The sequence below is a fragment of the Benincasa hispida genome, chromosome 9 (assembly GCF_027475165.1).
Source record: "Benincasa hispida cultivar pf3 chromosome 9, pf3_genome.v1.1, whole genome shotgun sequence".
NCBI classification, from domain to species: domain Eukaryota; kingdom Viridiplantae; phylum Streptophyta; class Magnoliopsida; order Cucurbitales; family Cucurbitaceae; genus Benincasa; species Benincasa hispida.
Window position 1 is genome coordinate 90,586,691 of NC_143486.1, and position 5,543 is coordinate 90,592,233.

Genomic DNA, 5,543 nt, shown 5'->3' on the forward strand with positions numbered 1-5,543 from the left:
GAAAACCCGGTATAAAACAATAATTTTTAGTTTTCTTCAAATATATGTCCCATTTTATATTGAAAAAATTAAATCAAACTTGTGGATGCCTTAATCATAGTAATTATTTTAATAAAGATATTAAAAGTTATATAAAAAGATGAAATGCTTTTCCCAATTAAATTTATTATATTTACAATTTTTCTAGAGATATGTCTTCGACAAATAGACATTTTATCAACGTTTTTAAAAAAATCGTTTTTTTAAAAACTGATATTGACATGTTCATAATGGTATCAATCTCAGACTCGATTTTCTGCTATAAAAGGATGGAACGTAAAGCATTGCCATCGCACCACCCAAACAAAATAATACAAAAAATTCTCATTATATCCATCCATCCATGGAAGAACAAGCTTCTTTCTTCTTCTCTCATTTTCCCACTATCCCTCTCTTTGCCCTTCTCATAACTACTCTGTTTCTCCTCTCCAAATTTCGAAAAACTGAGCACAGAAAACTCCCACCAAGCCCACCTTCTCTTCCGGTAATCGGCCACCTCCATCTTCTGAAAGAACCATTCCACCAAATGTTGCAAGATCTCTCTAAAAAATACGGCCCTGTCTTCTCACTCACCCTCGGTTTTCGTCCCGTGGTGGTTGTATCCGCCCCCTCCGCCGTCCAAGAATGGAAGATACTGAATTACGATTACACAGCGGTTGGTGCGACGGCGTACGGGCAGCACTGGCGGATCATGCGGCGCATAGCTACGACAGAATTGCTGTCCACTCACCGTCTCAACAGCTTGAGTAAGATCCGAGAGGAGGAAGTGAAATTGTGGGTGAAAAGATTGTACGGAATGACGGAGGTGGGGGAAAGTAACAAGGGAGTAAGAGTGGGATTAAGGTCGAAATTGACGGAACTGTCTTTCAACATTGCGTTGATGTTAATGACTGGGAGACGGTATTTTGGGGGAGAAGTGGAGGGGGAGAGTGAGGAGGCGAAGGAGTTGAAGGAGACGATGAAACAAGTTCCTCTGTTGAGTGGAGCGTCGTATCCGGCGGATTTTCTGTCGGTTTTAAAATGGGTTGATTTTCAAGTGAGAGTTGATGGAGATGCTTTTGCGCAAAGTGTTGTTGATGAAAGACGGAAACTGAAGGGTTCATGTGAGCGAAAGACGATAATTGATAGTCTGCTGTTGTTGCAGGAGTCGGACCCTGAGTATTACAAGGACGAAATTATAAAGGGACAATTCTTGGTAAGCTAAACTTATCAAACATATTCCCATAAAGCCATAATATACAAATACTTTGATTATATTCCTCAACAACGGATAATTAAAACCCTAACAAATTCAACAACACTATTGAATTGGAGGTGTATTTTAATTAAGTTTAGTGACATTTTTGTTCATAAGTTTTTTTAAAATAGTTTATTTAGTCCACATCATCTATTTTTCGTTAGATGCAACCTAGATAATATTTACTATTTCTCAATTGAAAATCATTTTATTATATATAATAATAACGATAATAATCTATTATGTGATCATTTAAATTAAAAAATTAAAATTAAAAGAAATACATGGAATCGGATGCCACCCAAACCGTATATAAATTATTATTATTTATTTATGAAGTTTGGGGAAAAAGTTTATTTGGTTCGAGTCTTTTTCTGGCAGGAGTTTTTGGTATTATAACTAACTAAAATTGAAGTGACTATTTTCTATTAAAAATATTTTGCCTCTTCTTTCATCTTCTCATCTATGATTGTCATCGTCGATGGACGAGAGAACGAAAAAGGAGAAAAAGAAGAAAATATTTAAAATTAATTAAAAGCATATTTTTAAATAAAAAACATGTCGTCAATTTTGTGAAACAAAAAAACTAAGGGGTATTTATTTCAAGGGTTGGGATTGGATGACTTAGGCATCCTAAGTCCAACCCGGACATGAATTTAGATTTCTTAATTTTTTCTCATGGGTTGGGTTGGGTTGGGTTGAAAGAATTTTTAGATCCAATTTAGGTTGTAAATTTTTTAACTCAAATGACCCTTATTAAAAAATAAACTCAACCCAACCAACATGAAATATTATGGTTGGGTTGGTTCGGGATAATAAGGTCATTTATTTAAAATTTTATTCTAAAAAGAACAAAACGTAAATATGTAAAAATCTAATTTAATTGTTTTCATATATTGAATTAAAATTAATAACTCAATTAATTTCAATTTATATAGTGAAAATTTTCTTTTTAAAGTGTAAAGAAACTATTTTAAGAGTTGAAAAATAAGTTATTCAAAAAAATATTGGAATTAAATAAAATTAAAATCAATATATGTATAAATAATTGTGTTATAAGTAATAAAAAAAAATATTTTAAAGTTAATAATAAACTTGGGTTGGTTCGGGTTGGTGGATTATATTAGGTGAACCCATGAACCAATCCAACCCATAAAATTTTCATTTATTTGAATCCAATCCAACCCAAACTGCACGGATTGGGTTGGGTTGATCGGTTTTTTCTGATCATTAGGTTTTTTAAACACTCCTAGGTTTGAATAGTGTTTACTATTCAAACCCATGAGTTACCCCATCTTTTTTTTTTCATTTAATCTAGAAAGTACGTCGTCCAACCTTTGGACACCAACTCCAACCATCTCCCTCCAACGACTGTCGCGGACCAACTCCGACAGCCACCTTCGACGAACTCCGACAGCCACCTTCGACGAATGTTGTCGACTAACTTTGGCACCACCTTCGACGATCGCTGCCAACCAACTCCAGCTGCCACCTTTAGCAACGACCACGGGCCAACTACGGTCGCCACCTCCTGCGATCGTCATCGACCAACTCCAACTATGACCTCAGCGATCACCATCGGCCAACTCTGGTCGCCACCTTGGTGACTGTGGTTGGCTAACCTCCTGTCGCCACTGGCCAACTCCGATCACCATCGACCATCCTCTGGCAACCCCTTCCCCACACTGGCAAAATTTCTACCACCAACTTTGTTGGCCACCCTCCGACTGCCACCTTTAGCGACCGTCACCAACCAACCTTGAAAAACATTGTTAAAAATACTCTTAGTATATAACAAACTAAACAAATTTGTATATTAAAACACTTTTAAGAAAGAATTGTAGTACATATATGTTTTTTTTTTATTTTAATGAGTTTTTATAAAAAAATGTTTAATTAAAAATGAATTTTTGAAAGATATTTTTTTTCTAAGCCATACTAAACACACCAATAGACTGTAATTGTCTTTCCTTGAGTAGACAACACAAAGAAGGTAGCCGTTCTATCATGAGGGAATGTCCGCTCGCAACAATCCAATTAGTTCTCCAGGTGAAAAAACATTAGACATTCCATCTTTTGAAACCAGTACCGGAATATGATCCGAGACGGGAAGAGAAAGACTTCTCCGGTGGGCTTTCAAGACAGAGATGCACTACTCCATCTGGAAAGAGCTTTCCCTCGTGGATAGTTATATTTATTTAGGTTATATGTGTAGAACTATATATATTTGAAAACATTAATTTAATTTAATAACATTTTAATATTTTTTTGGTCAATTTAACTAGCCCGAAGGCTTAGAAACATTTTCTAAACTTAAAGATTTAAAATGTTTAAAACAAGTTAGCAATCAAATAAAAACTAAAACTCAAAAAGTATGAATTTTTATTCCTCAAACATAATTTGATAAGAAAAAAGTATAGTTTTTCAATCATTGAATTTATTATTAAAATACTAGTTTATTTCAATTTTAAGTCAGTGTATTATGATAAAAAAAATTGATCATTTTCAAATTAGTTAAAATGATAAAAGTCTATGAAATTTTATTTCAAAATCTAGTTAAGATTAAAATATCAAATTATTAAAACAATATATTAAATAAAATTATAATTTTAGTCAAAATCTCTTTTTCAAAAGTTTTTTAAAAAATATTCTTCTAAACTTTTAATTTACTTTAAACTTGACTATATTAAAATAATTAAGATAACAAATTTAAACTAATCTAAAATTTAATCGGTGATTAAATACAAGAAAATATTTTATAAACTAAATATTTATAAATTTGCACTTCATTCGTAGGCTACTGCACTTCAAATACGGGTTAAACCTGCACTCCAAACATAGTTTTTTAAACCCAAGCTACCTAAACCTCTTAACCTAATTCCCCAGGCTTAACAGTCTCAGATTTAAGATTTCAAACCTACGTGCCAAACACCCTCTGACCATATGGACTAATTAAACCATTTTCTCAAACCGTAGGGCTAGAAAACTAAAGAACACCAAAATACTACCAAAACCCAAATCACAAACACTAAAGTTATATATTTCTCAAGAACCAATTAGACATATGTTTTTTCTTTTTAGAAAAATACTTAGGTGTTATATGGAGGAGGTGGTGCATAACAATGAACACATACTGCTTTGCCATAACTTTGACATCAATTTACATTTGTGTTAATAATCTTTTGGAGGATGATATGATTCTATAAATTGGATGATTTGAATACTAAATGAAGGGATGGTGTATACTTTACTGGCTGCAGGAACTGATACAACAGCGAGAACATTAGAGTGGGCGATGTCGTTGTTGCTGAACCATCCAACAGAGATGAAGAAGGCTTGGACAGAGATAAATGAGGTTGTTGGAGACCAAAGACTAGTAGAGGAAGCCGACAGGAACAAGCCACACTATCTTCAAGCCATAATCAACGAGACCTATCGGCTATTCCCAGCCCTTCCAATACTTGCGCCACGTGAATCATCTGAAGACTGCACAATTGGAGGGTTCGATATTCCAAAGGGAACCATGTTAGTGGTGAATGCTTGGGCCGTCCATCGAGACCCCAATGTGTGGGAACATCCCAATAGTTTCCAACCAGAGAGATTTAAACCAGGACAGACTGGAAGTCAGTAAATTGTTGCCATTTGGAATGGGGAGAAGGGCAGGTCCAGGGGCTGGCCTTGCTCATAGGGTCGTGGCTTTGGCTTTGGCCACTCTCATTCAGTGCTTCGAGTGGGGGAGACCTGACCAAAAAGGTCTAGACTTGTCCCCAGGGATTGGACTCACCATGCCTAGAGCCATCCCTCTTGAGGCCATATGCAAACCACGTGCTTCCATTACTCATTTACTATCACAGCTTTGATGTGCACAACCCCTCATTTATCTAATTATCTCTCATATTATTATGTTTTTGCATCTATGTTTTTATCTTGTAACTAAGCCCACCACGAAATTGGGTATTATGTTTGTTGTGTCGTAGCTAAGTTTTTATGGTGGTACACATAATAGTGTTCAAGTTTGGCTATATGCATGTGCCTGTGGTACCTAAGGTTTGTATTGCTAGTATGATCAAATTTGGAAAAGAAATAAAGCAAAATCTTGTAATGTTGTGGGCATAAAGTTTACGTAAGCGTCATCTTTTTATTTTTGTATTATATATTATGATTATTTTTTTCATTAATTAATTAATGGTATAATATTGCATTAAATTATTTTTAAATTCAAAATTCAAATCATTCTACAAGATAATTTGATCGAGACTACTTAAAA

General features: G+C 34.5%; 1 pseudogene; it reads left to right on the top strand.

Annotated features, from left to right (window-relative positions):
• The first annotated feature begins 346 nt into the window (after positions 1–346).
• LOC120087343 (cytochrome P450 81Q32-like) lies at positions 347–5,262 on the top strand (annotated as a pseudogene).
• The last annotated feature ends 281 nt before the right edge of the window (positions 5,263–5,543 follow it).